This window comes from Chenopodium album, chromosome 2 (genome assembly GCF_948465745.1).
Source record: "Chenopodium album chromosome 2, dcCheAlbu1.1, whole genome shotgun sequence".
Lineage (NCBI taxonomy): Eukaryota > Viridiplantae > Streptophyta > Magnoliopsida > Caryophyllales > Amaranthaceae > Chenopodium > Chenopodium album.
In genome coordinates this window covers 65280210-65304116 of record NC_137835.1, presented here as the reverse complement: position 1 = coordinate 65304116, position 23907 = coordinate 65280210, and positions in this window count along the sequence as shown.

The window sequence follows — 23907 nt, the reverse complement described above, 5'->3', positions numbered from 1 at the left end:
CGACTTACTCCGAAAAAAAAAACGACACAAAAAAGACGACACAAGACTACCCTAAAATACGGTCATGAAATAGTGCACGATTAATGGAAAAAGTGTGTGAACACAACATGTGAGTGATTAACTGAAGGTTATGGACACGTGTTATGACCGTACAGCTAGACAAGACACCAAACCAGACATACGAACCACATAAGCATGCACGAAGACAAAAAAAAAAAACTGACTGGACAAACCTCCCGGGCACCGTGTCACGGTGCTGACTGTCGTGACACGGTACAGAGCACCGTCAGACAGGGCAATGCACCGTGCCACGACATTGCACACCGTGGCGCGGCAGACCTGCCGTGACATGGTGCGCAATTCCAGGCCTAAATTTGTGTAATTTCTAGATTTTAATCAGTTTTAGTCTGTACTAATTACTATGTGGAAATAAAAACCCTTGGTCATGGGTTAAAAAAAAAAGAGTAAACACATGAGGGTTAGCACCTAACAAATCATGTAGCATTTAGTCACGATGATGTAAAAAGAGTTCGCAACCTAAGGTCACGATCTATGTTCAACTATTGGTCAAGCTTTGGGTGTCAAAAGGGTACCATGGTTAAGAGTTTGGACGCGTTAGCAAGGCAGCCTCCCTTGAGGGTGTATGCCAACGGGCGGCTCCGCGAGTTCGTGATGAAATCGAACTCGACTCCATGGTTTGGGTGGATTTAATAACTCGTATGAACCCTTGTTGCCATGAGCGTTTTTGGGTGGATAGAGCTTAAATCCCCCAAGGCTAAGACGTTTGTAGAACACATACGTTTTTTTTTCAAAAAAATCGAAGGAAGTTGACTGTGAGAAGAGAAAACAAGTCACCGGACTGATTTTAGGACTGACGTGACACGGCAGAGAGCACCGTGCCACGGTGCTGCACACCGTCAGACGCTGTACTGCACCGTGACACGACAGATTAGCACGAAAGTTAGGAAATTTGACTGGTGCCCTATTTTCCTTCCTACGCAATCAAGTTATTCAATTTTTCCTACGGGACAGACCTAAATGCGACGTTAAAATGTCTATGCTTATGCAAAAATGCCAAATTAATCACAGGAATATTTTCAAGAATCTTTCAAGTCCCATCCACTCATCTTAATTAAATACCGATCACTCAAATCGATAAATAACCAAGAATTCTCCTCAGTGGAGTCGCCAAATAGTAGGCATCATTTGAAGTGCGCCTACGTTAAAGTATGTATGAATATGCTCGGCACTCTTAGGAAGTAGGAATTGACGTATACGATTAGGGACAAATAAAGTAGGGAGCCGCCAACAAGTTTTTAAGGAACTTGTAAACCATTCACGGATCATAAAAGGCAACCACGATAAGGGACAACGATAGGAAACAACGATTGACCCGTGAAGGTTACACCCCATTCATAATCCATGAGATTACTAACTTCATATGGTTCGGAACCACGAAAGGAGGATTAGGGATGATGGTACGAAGTGAGTCATGGAGTCACATTCGCCCGTATTGGCCTCTACTCGATTCTTATAGTGAAAAGCATTCCTGCGATCTCAAAGGCATACAAACAGAAATTCAATTTGCTCCAAACTATTATTAAGCTAAATTGGTTGAATATTAATGCAACATATAATTCTAAAATATCGTGATCACTTCAATTAACAACAAGATTAAAAAGGAACCTAAACCGGTCGTCCAAATTGTCTTATTAGGCGTGATTTTCAATTACATATCCCCTTTAAACATGCACTATGGTGATCATAATAATAATAGAATACACATTAATATTGGAAGCAATTTAACAATAAAATCCAACAATATAAAATCGTTAGAAAAATAATAGAAATAGAAGGAACATAATTCTTACTTTGATTCTGTTTCCTTGCAACTATAAAATAATAAACGAGTTAGTAACTTCAAGGAAATATTAATAATACGATAATTAAATTAAATTAAATTAAATAGAGTTGATTTAGGGCCAAACCCTCAAACAATTCTACCTTTCACGCCTTGGCTTAAGGATAGAAACACGAGTAAAGTATGGACTCCTTGGAGTGCTTGAAGAAGGAATTTTGAAAGAAGAAGGGTAGGCTAATGTTTAGGCTAGAGCATAGAGGAGAGAAAAATAGAGAATTGATTGATGCCCCGTACATCAGAAATGAGGGGGTATTTATAGAAAAAATGTGCCGAGGGAACACACGGAACCCTAAAAAGATAAAAACCCTAAAAAAATTACACCGCGACACGGAAGAGGGCATCATGACACGGTGCCTGGCACCGTTAGACGGGACAAGTTCCCGTCACACGATGGACAGCTGTGTGACGCGGGAAATATTTAGGGTACAGGGAATAAAACGCGTGAAGGGTTTACGCGGAAAGGACACGAAACTGCCCTGTGTCTCAGCAGGGGCACCGTGTCACGGGGAATCCCACCGTCAGACGGGGAACATTCCCGTGACACGGTGGACTTCTACCGTGACGCGGGAGCCTGTAGTCCATTTTTCCGTCTAAATTCATTTTTTACCCTAATTTCGTTCAGCTTTTTTAAGTGCCGATTGATAATTTCGGGCCATTTCTGATTTATTATTCTTAATTAGGCTAAAATAAATAAATAAAATAAATAAAATGTTTGGGCCAAAATAAATAATAAAAAGTTTTGGGCTGAAATGAAAAAAGAACTATGCTTTAACTAAACATCAAGACCGATCCATGGACTATCCAAAAATTGAATTTAATTAAATACGATTTTTTAAGCACTCTCGGGATAAAATATTGAACCCGACCAATAGTGGCGGTGAAAGGTTGTTCATCATCGGGTTTGGTTTTGGGGAGACATTTTTAGATGTCTACAGTCATATAATATGTCATTGGAAAGCTCATCATATCTCGCTCTAGTCCATTCTACTTCATCGAGTAACGCGATGTGTAGAGAAGGTATTTCTATCTCTACAGGTTGTACGACATCCATTCCATAGACTAAGGAAAATGGCGTATTCCCTGTTGATGACCGATTGACTTGCGATAACCCGACGGAGAAAAGTGGAGTTTTTCAGGCCAATCTTTGTAATTTTCTGTCATCTTTTCGATCATCGTCTTTAAATTTTTAGTAGCTGCCTCAACTGCACCATTTTTCTGAGGTTTGTATGGAGAATGGTGGTGTTTAATGCCATACTTTTGTAACAATTCTTCACATTCTGCTTGAAAGTGAGTTCCATTGTCACTTATCATTTCATGTGGGACTCCATATCGAAAAATAATGTTTCTTTCGATAAAGAGTGCTACATGTTTTGCAGTGAGTTTAGCATATGATTTTGCTTCAATCCATTTAGTGAAATAGTCAATTTCTACTAATATGTATTCATGGCCTCCTGTTCCCGGAGGAGTAATTCTTCCAATAATATCTATTCCCCATGTTTAGAATGGCCATGGTGATGTATAGGTGTAGAGGAGAGACGGAAGAACATGTTGCAAGTTAGCATATATTTGGCATTTGGAGCACCTTTTGACATATTGATTACATTCGCTATTCATGGTAGTCCAATAATATCTTTCGCGCATTATCTTTTGGACTAGCATTTTGCCATTTACGTGTGTTCCACATACCCCTTCGTGGACTATTCTCATAGCTCTTTGGGTTTCCTTTTTGCCTACACATAGAAGAGCTCGACCTTTTGGTACCCTTTTGTGTAACTCGTCATTAATGAGTACATATTGGGAAGCCAAAAGTCTTAAGGCTCGTTTTTCTCTTTTGTCGGCATAGTTGAGGATGTCTGTACACCAAGGTTCTTCCTCTTCTTCTTCTTCTTCTTCTTGGGTTACTTCGTTATCCTTTATCGCTTGGATATAAGCCAATTTATGCCTCTTTTCTATTATTAAGGGCATTTACTCAATTTTCGTAGGAATACTAACCATTGAGGCTAATCTTACCAAGGCATCAGCAAATTGATTTTCCTCTCTATGTGTATTGTACCTTTTTCGGTTGATTTGTGAGAGTTTCCAAGTAGGTTTGGTAAGGGGCCAAGCTTTCACTCCTTACTTTACATCTCTTGGAAATTTGATGGATGATCAATGAAGAATCCCCGAAAATTTGAAGTTTCTTTACTCCCAACGCCAATGCTGTTTCAAGTCCTACCACGCATGCTTCATATTCTGCAGCGTTATTGGTAACGTAGAAATCTAGCTTTATGGAGATTGGAACATGTTCTCCTTTAGGTGATATCAATAATACTCCTACACCACATCCCTTTTGGTTTGAGGCTCCGTCGAAATAGAGAGTCCAAGTATCATCTTTTGTGACCATCAAGTCTTCATCTGGAAAATCATTCTCATGTATAGGCGTGGAATCTTCTATCGAGAAATCCGCTAAGAAATCTAAAACCACGGATCCTTTAATAGCCTTTTGGGGCATAAACCTTACATCAAATTGGGCTAGGTTAACTATACACTTTGATATTCTCCCATTTAGCATAGATTTCTCAAAAAGATACTTGAGTGGATCCATTCGAGATACTACAAAGACTGTACAAACGAGCATGTAATGTCTTAACTTGGTTATGGCCCACACCAATGCGAGGCACAATTTCTCAAGTGATGTATAGCGTATTTCATACTCGAGCATCTTTTTACTTAGATAGTAGATGACGCTCTCCTTTCCTTCTACTTCTTGTGCGAGCATATCCCCCAATGTCTCTTTGGTAACTGTTAAGTACAACCTAACAGGGATCCCCGGGAGTGTTGGTGCTAATATGGGGGGTAGCGAGATAAGCTTTGATCTTCTCAAAGGCTTTTTGAGACTCGTCGTCCCATATTACTGGCACATTATTTTTAAGCTTTTTGAATATTGGTCACATATCGTTGTTAACTTAGATATGAACCTGCTTATGTATTTCATGCGGCCAATGGATCCCCAAATTTGCCTTTCTGTTTTCGGCAGTGGCATTGACATGATTGCTTTGATCTTGTTTGGGTCTATCTCTATTCCTCTAGAACTAATGACATATCCCAAGAGTTTTCCTGATGTGACTCCAAAAGCACATTTGGATGGGTTCAACCTCATGTTATATTTCCTTAATCTTTCAAAGAATTTTCTCAGAGATACCAAATTCCCTACGAGATCCTTTGATTTCACAATCATGTCGTTTACATAGACTTCGACTTCCTTGTGCATCATGTCATGGAGTAAATAAGTTGCTGCTCGTTGGTAAGTGACACTCGCGTTTTTCAACCCGAATGTCATTACCGTGTAACAGTAAGTGCCCCAAGGTGTTATGAACGTTGTCTTCTCCATTTTTTTTCCATGAGGATCTGATTGTACCCTGCGTATCCATCCATAAATGAGAGAAGTGCGTGGTTTGCTATGTTATCTACTAGAATATCGATGTGTGGTAAAGGGAAGTCGTCCTTTGGACTTGCCTTATTTAGATATCGATAGTCGACACACATTCGTACCCTTCCATCCTTCTTCGAAACTGGGACTACGTTTGCAACCCATTCGGGGTATTTGGATATCCTGATAAAACCTGCTGTTATTTGTTTTTGTACTTCTTCTTTTATTTTAAGAGCTACATCGGGTTTCATTCGACGTGACTTTTGTTTTACAGGTTTCATTCTCGGAATTAGTGGAATTGTGTGTTGAGCTATTTCTCTATTAATGCCTGGCATATCTTCATATGACCAAGCGAATACATCGATAAATTCTTTTAATAGATTAATAAAATCGGTTCTTTCATCTTTATTAAGTGTTAGTCTGATTTTAACTTCTCTTTTAATAGTTGGATCTTTTAAGATGTCAACCGTTTCAGTATCCTCAATTACCGGTGTTTTACTTTCAAGTGTTTCCATTGCTTTAATTAATTCTTTGTCACTTTCATTGTTAGTTAAACAATGCTCATCATCTTGAGTTAAAGAATGACACGAGGAGTAAGCGAAATAAGACATATAATTGAATTCGGAAACCATTACATCAAATAAGGTTATGTCCGTTGGGACTTGATTATTAACTATTCTAGGAGAAGATGCTAAAGAATAAGAACTAGGAGAGGGTGCTACAACTAAAGACTTTAGAAGACTCGATAGGGGAAGACTCTGACTTAGACGATTCATCGAACATTGGTCCTTTCCCGGTTGTTATGGAAATCTTTCTTCTGCTTGGAGTAGTCACCTTCACGGTCTTTCGCCATCCTTGAACTAGACCCTCTGTTGGAGTGATAAATTTGGAAGGATCAAAGTCATCACTCTGTAATACTTTTTAAATGAGTAAGGAGTTGTCTTCAATATGCATTGGCTCATTCTTTTCATACCCAAAGAGGAGTCCCATGACATTAAATTCAAAGCATGGGGGTGTTTTTTCCTTATGGAGGGGAGTTGGGACATCATCTAGAAAGTTGCAATCCAGAAATATTTCAAACCCAGGTTGTCTTATCCCATTCTTGACAAAGGGTTTAGGAAATTCATAGCTTGGATAATCCTCTCCCGCTTTTATGAATTGCCCATTTAGAGTAAGAGGATAATGGTCCATTGGGATTGCTTTCTTTCGGGTACGAGCATTCCTACGCACATTTGCTTTTTCCCGGGCTCACTTAAGATCTTCTGGAGTCGGTTCAAAACCAAGTCCAAAAGTGTCCTATTTAGGGAGGCCAGGTAGTCCCATTTTTCTTTGCTATCTCTTTCTTCTTTCCGAGGGTCATTCCAGGAAAGTGTCCCTGTTTCTCGAGGATAGCATTTACTGTCAATTTAGAGTGGAGGTCATAGTGAAGAGGGATCCTTTCATCTTCCTCAATTAAGGAGACCTCTTCGTTAATACCCCATAAGTCTTCGTCATCTTCATCATGCTCTACGTTTATGATGGGATTTTAAATAGCCTTGATTCTCATTGGTGAAGCATCAATTGTGACAAGGATTCCTCCAACTATAACCTTCACTTGATGATAAAGGGATGAAGGGATGACCTTTAGGTCGTGAAGCCAAGGGCGTCCCAACAATAGGTTGAAAGAGGCTTTAATCTCTACCACTTGAAAGTAGTGGCATGTTCTATGACTCCTGCCGTTACATTCATGGTTATGGTCCCAAGAGCTTGGCGGCGAGTGTTGTCATAGGCTCTTATTCCTTGCGTAGACGGAGATAAGTCTTCATCTTTTATCCCTAACATCCTCGCAGTTCAGAGTGGACAGACATTGATTGCTGATCCATTGTCTACAAGAGTCACTGGGACAATCATTCTCTTGCAGATTACTGTGAGATTTAATGCTTTGTTATGTTTATCGCCCTCTAGAGGTAAGTCTTTGTCAGAAAAGGTGATCAAATTTAAAGGACTAGGAAGATCACTCGTCAGAAAGTTAGCTAAACCCTAAGGAGTGGTTTCAGAATCTATCCCTATTTTGTCCAAAGCATTCATCACTGCCAACCAATGTTGATGGGATGTAGCTAAGAGTTTTCATACATTCATATCAACTTTAGTCTTCTTTAATTGCTTGACAACATCGTTGTCTTCTATGATAGGTTTGCGAACTTGCTGAGTAGTAGGGATCGCTTGTTGCACAGTAATGGGAGGTTGCATTCTCCCGAATCTTATGAGAACATCTATGGGTGAATCTTCTTCATCCCAAATGTCGTCCACATGATAAATTTTGTAGAGTGGAGTCTCTTCCATATCCTTGAGGTAGACATCCTCATCGTCACTATCCTAAACTCCATTAATGGTAACATCTTTCTCTTGTGGAATTTGGACTATCTTTTTGTCATCAATTAGTATCTGAATTAAATCTTTAAATATTAAATTCTGTTCTATTGTGTGTCCCCCTGACTGATGATATGGACAGTAGAACCTATCCGCCCTCTTTAGAGTTTCAAAATGGTCTCGGTTCGAGAGGTTTAATCTTGCCACTCTCAGAGAGCATTTTGAACATATTCGCATAGGTGGTCCCAATTGGAGTGTAGGGCCTATTGCTCCTTTTGGGTGTTACAAATACTTGAAGAGAGAATGGTTTCTTTGTAGTTGGTGTTACCTCTTTGTTGACATGTTTATTTCGTTTATGTTCTGTGCGTTCAAGAAATCTTCTACATATGCCTACGAATTTCTCCACCGAATATACAAGGAGTAATATATCTTCTTTGGTGGGCAGTTGTTGAATTGAGGACGGTTCACTCATGGCGTTGAAGAATATTTCTTCTTCCTTTTAAGGGCATGAGTTTCTTCGACTAGTTTAATCAAAGATGAGGGATCAACAGAATTCTCCTCATCAGAGATGGCCAAGGAGTCAAAAAGTGGTGCACTGTTGATGCTTGGCTTCTTGCTTGCAGGAGCCACTGGGAGTTTATTGTTATCGATCAAGTCTTGGATATCTTTTTTTAGCTTCCAACAGTTCTCAGTAAGGTGGCTCCTGCCTTGATGGTACTTGAAATGTGCATTGGGGTTCCAATTAGCCGTTCTCTTTTCGACTGGTGGATCCCCAAATGGTCCAATGGGAGTTATAAGACCTTTTGCATGAAGACGGCCAAATGCAGTATCGTAACTCATACCAATAGGAGTAAAGTTTCTCCTAAATGGTTTCTTTTGTCCTTGATTGTTCATAGTGAGGACTTCATTCAGATTAAAGGTGCTAACATTGTTTGAGTGGGTAGTTTTGGAAGAAGAAGGATTTTCGTTCTTCTTTCCTTTCCAACCACTATTGGAGTTAGAGTTAGCAGCTTTTTGCTTTGCAAGGTCGTCTTCAATATTAATTCCAATGTCATAGACGACCTTAAAGGTGTTCAAGTTGCTTTGATATTTGAGATGTTTAGAATATTTTTCCTAGAGATTCTTTATGAACAATCTCACAAATTCCTTTTTAGTAGGTACCTCAATCATCTTAGCAGAGGTTTCCCTCCACTTATTAAAGAAAGAAGCAAAACCTTCATTCTCTTTTTGTTTAAGTATCTCAAGTTCTCTATGATCAGTTTCAACTTGAATATTACACTTGTACCTATCAATAAAAGCGCTTACAATGGCATCCCAAGTAGAGGTTTTCTATTTTTCAAGGGAAAAGAACCATTGTTGACACACAGTTTCAAGTGATTAAGAAAATAATGTATGAAAAAATTTCTTATCTACCCCCTTAATATTCATTATTGTCTCAAATGCCCTTAAGTGAAAATAAGGATTATTGGTTGCCTTGAACTTAGGGATGTCACTGGCATTGAACTTCTGCGGAAGAAGTTCCTTGTCCACCAAGACCCCTTGTGAGCTAATGCCCTAGAATCTGTAGTCATTGGATATTTTGCTCAAGCTTTCTTGCATGAGCTCCATTTGTTGTTGCCTCACAGGCTCATTGATTTGGAGAGCCATACTCTTCATCAATTCAGTTAGGTTGGCCACATCCTTCTTGAGTTTATTAACTTCTTCTTGAGACGCCATGATCTTCTTAGCTTTTCTTTTCCGAGTAATGGGTTTGTCAAAAGGAGTATTTGAACGAATTTATTGTCTTTGATTAGCCGCCCTTCTTTTCTTGACCAAGTGCTGTAAATTAAACCATTTTATTTGTTTTAATGACTTGACTCGAATTTGACTTTGACTTTATTGATTTTTGAAAAATAAAAAAGCAAAAATAGGGTGTATTTTTGAAGGATCAAGTAAGGGTTTAAACAAGTATGGTTTAATTGGAGGATTAATGTCCGACTTACCCCCCTAAAAAAATGACGGAAAATACGCGCATAGAAGACTCTCTAGACATGGTCAAAAGGTGACATATTATGTGTGTTCTTTAATAGTGAATGTGAGTGACATACTTTAACTCTTGTGTGAGACCATGGGACTATGTGCCTAGACTTAATTAAGGGCTGAACATGATTATTGCCATTAATAAATCGATTAAACTGTTCTAGATAAATTATTAGACTTACTCGTCGTGAAGACTCGAGCAAAAAATACAGGGTCAGGCTGTCATTAGACGACAGAACTGTCGCCAGACGCTAAAGGTCAGCGCCAGACGACAAGATCGTCGCCTGGCGCCGGACTCTAGCGCGTGGCGCCATAGTCCAAATCTCTGCGCCATTACTGGAACATCAATCTGGGACTGTTTCCATTATTTTTGCTTAAAAGGGACAAGCCTAAAAGTCGTACTAAGTCCAGTTTGACCAATTATTAGACTTCAATAATTAATTAATTAAATTAGCAAAGTCCTTTAGTCATTAATTAATTTATTTAACTCATTCACAAGTTAAACAAACGACTAAGAGAAACACATATAACATATGCACAACAAATAATGTACAAGTAGTCACATAGTCACGATATGATGCAATGAGTTTGTAACCTAACCATGGCTCTAGTTCTCTAAAGTTCAGGATATGGGTTAGTCAAAGAGGGTCCATAGTTATGAGTCCGGATGCACCCTGCGGAAGCCTTACCTTTGGAAGGGTTGGCGCGTGTGGATGGGACCCCGCGAGTTAAACTCGCTTCCATGGTTTGGTGAATTCAACAATCTCGGATGTACCCTTCGTTGCCAGGAGCGTTCAGAAAAACTCAATCAGGAAGTAAAACCGAGAAAACAGTACTAGAAAACTAGTCGCTACAAGAAGGTAGATTTTTGGCTCGGTAGTGGAAGAATTTGGCGTGAGAAAATAGCGTCGTCGCCAGACAACAAGCTTGTCGTCAGGAGACAGCGCCATCGTTTAGCGCTGACGCTATTTTCTCAGGGCTAATTCCTACATGCCTCGGCAACTTTCTGTTATTGAATTTTCCAGTTTTTTTTCGTAGCATTATTTCGATTTTAATTGTGAAAGATATTTCCCTAAATTCCTACATGTAAAAATCCTATGTTTTTGAATCATTACAGATGGTCTTTCCAATGAGAACCTCTTTATGCTTATGCCAATAATGTCAATAAAATTACGCACATAAAATACTTAGAACTTTTCGAGTCTCATCCACTCATTCTAAATCATTTCCAAAATAAATTTTATGAATTAAAATAGAAATCCTCCCCAGTGGAGCCGCCAAAAAGTTGTAGGGAATATTTCAAGTCATCCCACACTTGATCCCCACTGTGATCATACACTTAAGAATGGTGGCGTCCAAAGGGAAGGAAGCTAGAGTAAAAGAGTCGCGAACAAGTTTTAGGAACTTGTAAATCGTTCATAGGGTGAAGGTTACACCCCTTAACGATCCAGGAGATCGTTATTTCCAATAGGTCTGGAACCATGACTGAAAGTTCGGGGATGAAGGTACAAATCCAACCTAAAAGAGATTAAACTTGCCCTAAAAATAGGCCTCTACTTTATTCTTCTCGTATTCATGTGTGCTTCTTGAATAACATGCAATCAATAGGTTAACCCTAAACCTGTTTATTCCATGTTGGTTGAATATTATTTCGTGCAATTAATCAATATTACTTATGTCACGAAATCCACATATGTCATTCTACCTTTACATAAGAAGCTAAGCTTAATATATCACGTTTAAGGAAAGGTAAATGTGAAATTTTAAGATTTTTGTACAAATCCTCAATGCATACCAGTATTACCAGACCATCAATACACAATCTCTGTTATAATGGTGGGTGGCTGAGTGTATCTTCTTTTACAGGGAAATCAAAAAATGACTGAGTGACTGATTGTTTATACTACAATCATCTTCATCCCAATCACAAACTAATCAAACCAATCACCGTAAATTTGAACACATTAAAAGATAAAAGCTCAATACTTTATCAAATCTATCATTATTATGCTCTATGTAGAGCTCTTCTTGATCTGGTTCATTTTGGGGGTCGTTCTAGCTTTATTAAACGAGTGTGCATCTTTATTTCAGAGTACTTCTTCCTAATTAATATGCGGTATACACCTTCACCTACATTGGGGTTGTGTCGATTCCTCTTGTAGCCTTGTATGGGTATCATGTTCTCCTGCATTTAACATTAAAGTTTATAAAATGAAATATAAAATAATTATATCCAACAAACGGTTCCATATAAAATCATAAAAAGAAATAAAAGTGATCAACTAAAGTACGATATCAACTTTACAAAAATTGTAAGAGAAGAACAATAAGCTCCAACGTTTTAATTCAGCCAAAACCGACTATCCTTCAGTCTTATTCAGTGTATTTTAGTTTCTTTTCTAGTTTTAATTCAGCCAACTTCAAGTCCTTAGCAAATGACTCACATAAACCACCATCATGATATAATAATGTTTATATTAGCAATGGAACTAGCAACAGCTTTGATTTCTCGGAGAAGCAAGCCTGTGAAAACAAAACAAGTAATAAATTTAAGAGATTTCTGTCCATGTAATCAATTTGCAACAAGTCTCAACAAAACAGAAAATTTCTCACCAAAATCATTTAGGGGAAATGAAACACTAAACAATCAGAACCAATTAATGCTTACCAACCATGCCTTATTCAATCTAGAAGAACTAAGAAAAAATAAAAACCCATAAAGATTAAACCATAAGAACATGCAGCGACTATAATTAAGCTGACATTAAAAATAGAAACTCTTTAATGAAGCCAGCAGCCAGAATTTTACACGCACAACATTCAAGGTCGCAAAACAATGTCACAAAATCCAACCAAAATATCAAGTTCATTAGGATCCTTGGTCAAACCAGTTGGTAAGACCAAAGTGGAATGAGATCCTAATTATTAATGCCATCTAATGTCTTAGGTTTATAAACACCGACTATGCATGCTTATAGACATGGTAGAAAGTACTTCGAATAATTTAATAGGAAGGCAGCCATAAAAAAATTTCATAAGAAAGAAGATTAAGAGGATTCAAAACTTACCATTGTTCCTTTGACTTGGGTGGTAACATAAACCTTCTGATCAGTGTCACCAAAGAGCTTGAAGAAGGATGTTTGACTTGATATCCTTGTGTATGATTGGTGCATCAACAAGTTCATGCAGATATTGCAAACTTCGAACAGAATTGGTAAGAAATTAAATATATAGTTGTTTATATCAATTGAAAGACCGATTTTCAGTATTATATGTACTGATCTTATCTCCAAAATGGCAAGCTGTAGGCGTCGTTTGAAGTGCGTCTACGTTTAGCATGTTGTGAATACGTTTGAAGCCGCCAACAAGTTTTTAAGGAACTTATAAAGCGTTCACGGATCATAAAAGGCAACCACGATAAAGCGAAAACAATATGACACAACGATTGACCCGTGAAGGTTACACTTCATTCATAATCCATGAGATTACTAACTCCATATGGATCGGAACCACGAAAGGAGGATCGGAGATGATGGTACAAAGTAAGTCATGGAGTCACATTCGCCCGTATTGGCCTCTACTCGATTCTTACAGCGAAAAGTATTTCTGCGATCTCAAAGGCATACAAACAAAATATTCAATTTGCTCCAAACTATTATTAGGCTAAATTGGTATAATATTAATGTAACATCTAATCCTAAAATATCGTGATCACTTGATTTAATAACAAGATTAAAAATGAACCTAAACAGGTCTTCCAAATTATCTTATTAGGTGTGATTTTCAATTACATATTCCCTTTAAACATGCAATATGGTGATCATAATAAATAATAGAAAAAATATTAATATTGAAAGCAATTTAACAATAAATCCAACAATATAAAATCGTTAGAAAAATAATAGAAATAAAAGAAACATAATTCTTACTTTGATTTTGTTTGCTTGGAACTATAAAATAATAAACGAGTTAGTAACTTCAAGGAAAAATAATAAAACAATTAAATTAAATTAAATAGAGTTGATTTGGGGTCAAACCCTCAAACAGTTCTACCTTTCACGCCTTGGTTTAAGGACTGAACCTAGAGTAAAGTACGGACTCCTTGGAGTGCTTAAGGACGGAATTTTGAAAGAAGGGTAGCCTAGTGTTTAGGCTAGAGCATAGAAGAGAGAAGAAGAGAGATAATTGATGCCCCATACATCAGAAATGAGGGGGTATTTATAGGGAAAATGAGTAGAGAGAACACACGGAACCCTAAAATGGATAAAAACTCTAAAAACACTGCCGCAACACGGCAAAATATACCGCAACACGGCAAAAACCGCCGTGACACGGTGGACATTAGTGTGACGCGGGATATTTTTGTGTGAAACGGGAAAAATCTGACCTACGGGAGGTAAAACGCATCAAGGGATTAAGCGAAAAAGACACGGGAGTGTCCCGTATCACAGCACAGGCATCGTGTCTTGGGAAATTACACCATGGCGCGGCAGTGTTCCCCGTGAGGCGGTGCATTTTACCGTGACGCGGCAGACTTTGAGTCCATTTTTCCGTCTAAATACATTTTTGCCCTAATTTCATTCAGCCTTTTTAAGTGCCGATTGATAATTTCGGGTCATTTCTAATTCATTATTATTTATTAATTGGGCCAAAATAATAAATAAATAAATAAATTAATAAATAAAAAGGTTTGGCCCAAAATTAAAAATAAACTATGCTTTGACTAAACATCAAGACTGATCCATGGACTATTAAAAACTGAATTTAATTAAATGCGATTTTTTAAGCACTCTCGGGATTAAATACTGAACCCAACTGATAATGGCGGTGAAAGATTGTTCATCATCGGGTTTGGTTTTGGGGAGACATTTTTAGGTGTCTACACCAGCCTACTTACATTTTCATCATTTACGCACTTTTTTTTTCTTCTTCTCAAGATTTGAGTTATCTAAATTTCATTTATCTTCGATCATTCAGTGATAACATGTGTCACAAAGCAGTATAATATTCAAACAGAATGATGAATTCATAGAGGTAGGAAATTAAATATTTGACCACAGATTTTCCAATTCAAAAAATTATCTAAAAATGTTGCAATTCCAACTTCTAATAATTTGGCAACGAAGATTTTCAAAAATTCAATTAATAGTTCTTTCAGAGTTACAAAAGCGCATAAACATCAAATTCATTCAAATTCAAAATTTCAAACATTTTCCGTACCAAAAATTTCCTCAAATATCTCTATTTCGCAAAACTTCTCGCTAAATAAACTTCACAAATTCAATCTAAAATTTTTGAAACTAGTCGAATAACAGCAAAATTAAATTAATGAAAATTCCAGCCAAAAACTCAATAAACGCAGGATGAACATCAATTTGAGCATCAGAACGATAATAATGCTCTAATCAAATCATGAAAAATAAAAATAACCATATAATTTAGAGATATAAAACAAATTGAATATAAATTATGATAAATAAAAATAATTATATAATTTAAACTTATAACATACAAGATCTGAGTCTATGGGTCGAAGACATGCTAGTATATCATGTTGAAATTTATCGATAGCAGCTTTAATCCAAAGATCGTACATAAATCATGCTAAAAAAGTCATTTGAATCAATGAAACGAGACTAATTGATTATAATTTAATGCGTCCCATTTGCATGTACCCGGTGTACAGTATTTTTACTGTACATCGGGTTTTTCGCACGTGCTTTTTTTAAAAAAAAAAATCGCAGAATTTCAAAATCGCAGAATTTCATACCTAAAAATCAAAAAAACGCAGAACAACAATGGAGGAGAGAGAAAGTGAGAAAACGCAGCTATCAATCATCCATTGAGGAGAGAGAAAGTGAGAAATCGCAAAAATTGCAGAAAACGATCATAAATCGAGGAGAAAAAAGGTGAGAAAACGCACAAATAGAAGAATTCGATCATCAATTAAGGACAAAGAAAGTGAGAAAACTTACAAATTGCAGAATTCGATCATCAATGGAGAATTCGACTTTCGATACAACAAATTGCAGCAATCTCATTCACAAATTTCTACAAAAACAGAGGCAAATTGAGACTGAATTTGAAATCGATTTAAATCGATCGATTATAGAAGAAGAAGAAACTAATTGTTTTGGAGATGAATTCGTACCAATATTCAACAATCCAGGCAATGCAGATGAAGCAATTCACAATGCAGAAAATCAAGTGGTTCCTGATAAATCAATTGATTCAAATTCAGAACAAACAACCAAATCAAATGCAACTGAAGGTAATTTCTATGAATTTTTGAGATTGTATGCAAAAAGTAACCCTTTGAATACATAATTGTTACCCTTTTCATGCATACACGTGACCATACTTATGCCTAAATGTTACCATCAGATTGAATGCAGAACTTTTTAGATTGCATGCAAAAAGTAATCCTTTGAATGCCTAAATGTTACCCTTTTCATTCTTAAAAGTGACCCTATTTATGCACAAATGTTACACTCAGATTGTATGCTGAAAATTCATATTGTATGCAAAAAGTAACCCTTTGAATGCCTAAATGTTACTCTTTTCATGCTTAAAAGTGACCCTATTTATGCTCAAATGTTACACTCAGATTGTATGCTGAAAATTCAGATTGTATGCAAAAAGTAACCTTTTGAATGCCTAAATGTTACCTTTTTCATGCATAAAAGTTACCCTATTTTCAAACGAATGTTACCCTTTTTTTTATGCTGTCTGTGGTTATAATCTGATTTGTTTGTATTAAATAACAGATACAAATCCAATTGATGCTTCTGGTTTAGATCTTAGAGGATCATTTGTTGGTGTGGTAAGAGAAACTTTTGAAGAAATTTTGGAATTGTATGAAAAACATGCTGCTATACTGGGGTTTTCAATAAGAAAACATACAACTAGATTCAAACAACACACAAAAATAGTAACTGAGAAAAACTATGTGTGTTCTGCTGAGGGAAAGAGACATTCAGGTCAGAAGAAAACAAAGTTAGTTGAAATGGTTGATGAAGAGGATGTAAATGTAAAAACAAGAAAGCCAAGACAAGTATCCATTACAAGATCAAATTGCAAGGCATGCATAAGAGCAAAAGTGAATAAAGAAGGACAGTTTGAGGTGGTGGCTCATGTTATTCAGCATAACCACGAGCTAACAAAGCCACAGTGGCATTATTTGCATCGTTCTGAAAGAAAAATGACAGAGGAAAAAGTTGTAGCAATCAAAACAATGAAATCTTCAGGTCTAACTACAATGGACACTTACAATTACATGGCTACAGAGGCTGGAGGAGAACAGAATGTAGGCCATAGTGTTGTAGATCACCTGAATTTCTGCTCAAGGTTAAGAATGGAACAAATTGAGGCTGGAGATGCTCAAACTTTAGTGAACATTTTAAGTCAGGAACAATCAGAGGATCCAAACTTCTTTTTTAGAGTGAAGTTTGACAAAGAAGCAAGAATTTGCAATATCTTTTGGAGAGATTCAATGATGCTAGAAGACTATAGGATATATGGAGATGTTCTTGTCTTTGATACAACATACAGAACCAACAGATATAATCTTATATGTGCTCCATTTGTTGGCATAAATAACCACTGGCATAATTGTATGTTTGCTTGTGCTTTTATTGGGGATGAAACGACATATTCATTTGTGTGGTTACTACAAACCTTCTTCAAAGCTATGGAGGATATAAAACCAACTTCAATATTCACTGACCAGGACCAAGCAATGGCAAATGCAATACTGGAGGTAAAAGATTTATATTGACATCTTACAGATTTGAGCTATGACAATAAAGTTTTCCTTTTTCACATAAAGTTACCCTTTTAGCTGCATAAAGTTACCCTTTTTGGTGCATAAAGTAACCCTTTTAACAACATAAAGTGACCCCTTTATTTTCAATGCAGGTGATTCCTAATACAAGGCATATACTTTGTATATGGAATTTGGAGCAAAATGCCATAACCAGATTTGGAGCTCTTAAAAAAGACAAAGAATTCAAATTTGCATTCAACCAGTGCTTAAATATGTGTGTGACAGAACAAGAATTCGAAGCAAAGTGGCAAGCAATGTTGCAGAAATATGAGTTGACAGAACACTCTTGGTACAAAAGAGTGTATGAGTTGAAAGACAAATGGTGTCCTGCCCTTAGTAGAGATTTCTTTTCAGCAGGGATCTTATCGTCACAAAGGAGTGAAAGCACTAATCATGCCATAGGATTCAGAGCAAGTAAAGCAACTACTTTGACAGAATTTTATACCATATTTAAGAAGACAACTAATCGTTGGAGAAGCACAGAGAAATATGATGAGTTTACCTGTAGCAAGTCAATAGCATTCAGTTCATTGCCTCTATCTGGAATGCTAAAGCATGCTGCACAGGTAAAAAGTTAACTGACAAGTACATAAATTACACCTAATATATGGCAATTTAAATGAAGCTACATGATTTTGATGTACATGTTTTCACTTTATCACTCTTTAGAAATTTTGAAGAGGAGTTTGGATACTCTATGGCAACAACTGTTCAGATGTTAGGCAGTAATGAAGAATGCCTACTTTATCAAGTAACACTAGAAGACAAGCCATGGTCTGCACATCAAGTAAACTATATACATGAGAGCCAAACTGTATGGTGTACTTGCAAAAACTTTGAAGCATCTGGATGGTTATGTTATCATTGCATCAGAATTCTACATTTGCATTCAGTAACAAGAATACCAGACAAGTATGTTTCAAAAAGATGGACTAAGTTTGCAAAAACAGAGGCATGGGATAGGTTGAAGAATCAGGATCCTAAACAGCAATATATTCCATGGAGGCAAACAATGATGAGGAAATACTACAATCTAATCTTAAAAAGTCAAGAAAATGAAGAGACAAGAGCATTTATGGAAGAAAGCTTCAGAAACAGTCTTAAAATGGTGGAAGACTTACTTGCTAGTGCTGCTCAGAAAGAAAGTGCAGAAGCTGCTTCTAACATTCCTGATGTGGCAGACAGCACTCAAAGCAATACTGACGCTTCTTCAGCATCGAGTACAAGCACATGTGTACCAATAATTCTTGATCCTAAAAGGGCTGTAACCAAAGGAAGAAGCAAGAGAGCAAAAGGAGGACTTGAAAAAAGCAAGAGAAAAAGAAAACCAGCACTGCCACCTCCAAATTCAGAATTTGGATCAAAGACACCTAACTTACAACTCTTTTAAGATCTTTTTTAGAACATTTTTTTTTTCGAAATTAATATACCTTGTATTGTTAAACTATTTTTCTTTTGTTTTTTTACTCTATGACTAGTTTAATGAAAATGTGATTGACACTTTTATTAGCACATGTTTAATTATTGGAACACATCAACTTATGTTACCCTTTTAACGTATAAAAGTAACCCTTTTCATGCATAAAAGTGACCCTTTTCATGCATAAAAGTTATCCTTTCTATCCACTAAATCAACCTTTTCTTTGGCAATAGTTACCCTTTCTGTTAATAAAAGTTAACCCTTTTATCAATAAAAGTTACCCTTTTCATGCATAAAAGTTACACTATCTACCCACAAAAGTATACATTATCATGTATAAACTTATTATTTCTACCCACAAAAGTAACCCTTTTTATGCTACAAAGTAAACCTTTTTATGCATGAAAGTGACCCTTTTCATGCATAAAAGTTATCCTTTCTATCCACTAAATCAACCTTTTCTTTGGTAATAGTTACCCTTTCTGTTAATAAAAGTTACCCTTTTTATCACTAAAAGTTATCCTTTTCATGCATAAAACCCCTGATCCTTTTATTTTACAGAAAAAAGTTACCCTTTTCATGAATAGAAGTGACCCTTTTTTTAAATAAAAGTGACCCTTTTCATAGCTAAAATTACCATTTCTAACAATAAAATCTACCTTTTTCTTGCTTAAAAGTTTCCCTTTCTATAAATAAAAGTTACCCTTTCTATAAATAAAAGTTACCCTTTTCTGCATAAAAGTTACCCCATAAAAAACATAAAAATAAACCTTTTAATTACTATATGTATTCACATACATCAGTATTCCAAAAACAACTAAAGACTTTAAACTAAGTTTAATTACATCATTAAACTTAATGTATGCACATACATTAAGTTTTTTCATTGTTAAAAAAACCCCCTGAACTAATCAGCTAACAACTATCAATTATTTCACTATTTAGAAGGAGTAAACTTTTTTGCCTGCTTTTTTGCCCTTTTTCCTTTGTTCTTTTCCTCTTCTCCCTCTGCCTTTGCTTCTGCTTCTGCTGCCATTTTTCTTTCTTCTGTTTCTCTCTTCTTCTTTGTAGCAATTGCAGCCTTTAATCTTTCTTCAATTCCATTGACATAAGCAGGATCTTTCTTCTTCTCATTGAACTTGTGTAATTCTGACAACACATCGTTCCTAGATTCATTCAAATCACACAGTACCAGTGTGGTACAGATCTCTCCTCGTAAAAATTTCCTTCCATTAATCTCAAAACAGCAAAAAAAAAAAATTATCAATATGTAATAAATAAAAGCATTAGAAAGGAAAGAACTACAGAAACTATATAGACAATTATTGTTTTGAGATCATTTAATTTGAACGATTCGCCAACAAAATGGAGCATGTGATACATGACAAAGACCCCACAGTCCAAATTGTCAACTTTTTCTTTTCTCCATTCCAACTCAACAACTTCAAAACCATAAGAAGGTAGCTGAGAACTCTTTGGATGATTTCTTTTGCCAAGAAAAGCACCCATTTGAACACACTGACATAAAATATAAAAGTTTAGAATACATTAAAATCAAAAATGTTAAAATGGAAACAATGAATCAACAGTAACATAACAAAAAAAACAAACATAAACATACCATCTTTGAACACAATTCTTTTGTATAAACAAGAGCAGAATCAGTCCAGATAATGTTGTCAAGATAATATACCAACTCTTTTGTATGATCAATAACATACAAAATGTAGTGATTCTCAATAAGAACAGGAAAATAGATCTGAAACAGCAAAATTAAAGAGATTTAAACAGAGCATATCATAAAGAGAACTCTTTTAAATTTATTACATTAAGTTTAGAATAAAAATACCAGATCAGCATCCATTATATTACATTCTGGATTCTCATAGCTAACCCAACCTTCCCATATGTCGTGCAAATCCTTAACAGCACTAGATATGTTACCTTTGCCAATATTGTCACAAACATGCAAGAATGCAAACTATTAAAGTATAAGATCTCAATAATATATATATAAAGTAAATGTGTTAAGATATAAAAAAAGGAATGAAATAACTTACACTCTGCCTAACACCGAAGAAGAATTTTCGAGGACCAGTAGCCTGAAAACATGCTTTCTCATTCAAATACAGAGAGAAGCAATCAATAACGCACCATCGAATCCTGAGTGGAGCAACAAGGGACACCATGTCTTCTCTTGGAATTAAAAAGTTCATTCCAAAAGTAACAAGGCTCTCACTAAAACAATAAAAAATAAGAGCAGCATTAAAAAAAAAATATAAGAAAAAAAACAGATAAAAAAATAATTATAATAAAAAAGGACACTTAACTTCCTATCCATTGAAACATCCTTCAGCAAACAATAATCGAGAATTTCCAAATGTAACTGAGGCAAATTCTTGAAAATCCGAGCATTGCTCTTTACAAAAAGAGTTACAAAAGGCACCTGCACACCTACATGTCCACAGTCCAGAGAGCATAGAGATTTATTTGCTCTGAGTCGAGGAGGTTCATTTTGATCAATATGCCCGACAGGAATATTTTCAGTAGGACCAGGAATGATAGCAGAAGGTCCAGAACCATTAAGGCCTTCATTAACTATTTTTCCATGACCATTGTCATCATCCTTAGGAATATTTTCATTGAAACCTTGTGCAGGTTCTTTTTCAGGAACAAAATCTTTGTTACCTTCTGTAGGTTCATAAAAACCGCAAAACATATCATGTACAGACTTCATTTTATTACACTCATCAATTAAACCATCTAAAATCTTCAAATAATGAGGATCAGAGAGTAGCAGTTCAGTTTGAGAAACTGAAACAGAATCATCAGAAGATAATGAAACACTTCTGCGAGAAGTAATCAGATCATTCAAGGTTTGAAAACCAGTTGACTGAACAAATAATAAAACATCCATATTTCTTTTAAACAAAAGAAACGTTTCATGAACAACCTACAAACATATGAACAATGAAAAAAAAAATGTTACAAATAAAAATAATAAAATAAGTAGGAAATCTAAATATATGCTAAAAGTGACCCTTTTAAATGCATAAACTGACCCTTTTAAATGAAAAAAGTTACCCTTTTGTATGAATAAAGTAACCCTTTTAACTTAATATTGAAGATAACTTTAATGCATATAAAGGGTAACTTCGGTGCAAATAAAGGGTAACTTTGGTACACAAAAAGGGTAACTTTTGTACACAAAAGGGTAACTTTTGTACACAAAAGGGTAACTTTTGTACACAAAAAAGGGTAACTTTTGTACACAAAAAGGGTAACTTTTGTACACAAAAAGGGTAACTTTTGTAAACAAAAAGCAATAATAACTAAACATATAAGAAAACAGAACACTTACATCAGTTGAAATTTTTTTAATTTCTTCATCGGTCATAATACCTTCTGGAAGCTCAAATGCAACAATGCGACCAGTGGTACCACTTGTAGAAGGACCCTTATCATAACCCAAAGTAGGAGCTGGCTTAAAAACAGTTCCCCTAAAATTAAGCTGTGACACAGGATATGTAATAGTATCCAACGGTCCCTGCCCATAACCACCAGCTTTGATCTCTAACTTAACTCGCTTCTTAATCTTTACATCCGTCCAATGTTGAATCAAAGGAAGAGTACTACTTTCCTTTTCACCTTGAAAATTTAGACGATGAAAATTCATAATTTGCAAAGCCAGCAAACAACCACTAACATTTTGAGCATTTTCATCATCCTTAAACTTCTGAGCAGCCTTCTTTAACTTTTTTAAAACATATGAACACCAATCAAAAGTTTTAATTTCATCAACTTTTTCAACAGCTTTCAACAATTTCAATGAAACAATCCTATTAGTAGTAGGAGCTAAAAAGCTAGACATAGCTTGAAGAACAAAACACCTCTTAAATTCTTCCCCTCCATCAACCAAATCAACCATCCTAGACTCCAATTTTGACAAATGAAGAGGTTGCTTACCAGAAAGACCATAATCAGATCTCCATGCCTGAATGATACGTTTATCTACACTTTCATCTTCAGAATTTTTATTGAGTTCAGGAACACAAATATCACTCAAAGGCAAGCAAAACACATCGCATATATCATTTCTAGTAACAACAAATTCTTTACCAGTAGCGATGGTAAACATACAGCTACCAGCATTGAAGTTTTCAACAAGCCAAGGTAGCATTTGACGATTAAGAGTTTTCAATTTAAGATGTAATAAACCTCCAAAACCAATTTCTTCAACAGCCTGTTTTTGCTCAGGACTAAAGTTCTGCAGCAATATTTCCAATGAATAGGGTCTACATCTTGCAATGATTCTTCTTTGCTCCCTAAATAGAAAAAAAAAAGAAAGAAAATGTAACTAAAACAATATAAAATAAAAACAAAATATAATTAAAAATGTAATAAAAAAATATGTATACTTACACAAAAGATTCAGAATCAGAAAGCATTTCATAATCAGAATCTTCCACTGTATTAGCTTTCTTAGGTACAATTTTGGCCTTCTTAGGAACTATTTTGGCCTTCTCAAACTCTAGTTTGTCACTCTCAGGAATTTTCCCAGCCTTTTTAGATACTGCTTTGCTCTTCTCAGGAGCTATCTGGGTCTTTTTTGGTACTGGTTTAGGCTTAGCAGGCTCTTTAGGCTTTCCTTTTCCTTTTGTAGGCTTTTTATAACGATAACCACCTATTGAACCACCTGTATTTAATTATTAAAGTAATATAAATACAAATTCAGAAATTACTCATGGAAAAATATAGAATAATGTGCATAAATGACACTTTTAAATGCATAAAGTGACCCTTTTAACAGCACAAAGTAACCCTTTTAACAGCACAAAGTGACCCTTTTAACATCACAAAGTGACCCTTTTAACAGTATAAAGTGACCCTTTTAACAGCATAAAGTGACCCTTTTACCAGCATAAAGTGACCCTTTTATATGCAAAAAGTGACCCTTTTAACTG